This window comes from Calidris pugnax, unplaced genomic scaffold, assembly GCF_001431845.1.
Source record: "Calidris pugnax isolate Ruff unplaced genomic scaffold, ASM143184v1 scaffold15, whole genome shotgun sequence".
In the NCBI taxonomy this organism is placed as follows: domain Eukaryota; kingdom Metazoa; phylum Chordata; class Aves; order Charadriiformes; family Scolopacidae; genus Calidris; species Calidris pugnax.
In genome coordinates this window covers 8,768,485-8,769,352 of record NW_015090774.1, presented here as the reverse complement: position 1 = coordinate 8,769,352, position 868 = coordinate 8,768,485, and the positions used below count along the sequence as shown (strand labels likewise).

The following is an 868-nucleotide window of genomic DNA, read 5'->3' as shown; positions in this document are numbered from 1 at the left end:
AGAGATAAAATTCCACAGCGGTGGGAATAAACCGAAATGAGAGCAAAGATTTCCAGTCAGTTCTGAGTCCTAACCCAAAATGTCCTTTGCTGAGAATATTTTTGCTTGGATCTATTTTTTGATGGCTCGCTGCAGGCAGAGAGGGCAGCGCTTCAGGCAGGAAGCCGAATTTCCCGATCAAAAACAACAATCCGGACCGAAAGCCTGACGAGGGCTGGTCGGCATTTGCACGCGCTGCAATCCCACATGCAAATTAGAACAGCTCCTCGAGCGAACGGCTCATTAGGCTCCCGGATAGCTATCTGCGGGCACCCCTCCCCGCCTGCCACACGCGGGACTAGCGAAGGTGGACGGAATTAGTGGATTTTGGATGCGCGGGTTCTGGCTCTTCTTTCTGCCCTGAAGGGGCTCAGCGTGTGGTTTTGCCTCAGGAGCTGTGAGGAAGGGGCTGGCAGAGGAGGCAACGCCGAGCGAGCCCTGGCGGACCGCGGGGGTGTCCCGGGGCTGGGGGGGGGGGAGCTGCGGAGGGTCCCAGGGACCCCCCTGCTCATCCCCACGCACCTGATGGAAGGCAGGAGCCTCCAGCGCCCAGGCGAGGCCTGAGGAGGGGTCGGCGTGAGCTGGAAACGCCTCCCTGGATGCAGGTACCTGCCCGCGCCCCCCGCCTTCGGGAGGGCTGGAAGGCGGGGTGTGGGGGCTAAGCGACGACGGGGAGGGGGGTACCCTTCCCTCTACACCCCCCTCACCCCTCCAGGAGCTGCCCGGTGCCCTCCCCGCCGACCCCCGGGAGCTGCCCCGCTCTCCCTGCGGCCGCCGGGGGGAGCCCAGCCCCGGACCGGGCGCTCCCCCCCCCCCCCCCCTCTTCCCC

General features: G+C 64.7%; 1 protein-coding gene across 1 annotated transcript in view; it reads left to right on the top strand.

Annotated features, from left to right (window-relative positions):
• Window positions 1–209: 209 nt before the first annotated feature.
• GPRIN3 (GPRIN family member 3) overlaps window positions 210–868 on the top strand; it is a 35,102-nt gene continuing 34,443 nt past the window's right edge. The window contains exon 1 of the mRNA XM_014945073.1: window positions 210–346. The gene's annotated coding sequence lies outside the window, so the exon portion shown is untranslated. The remainder of the gene's footprint in view (window positions 347–868) is intronic.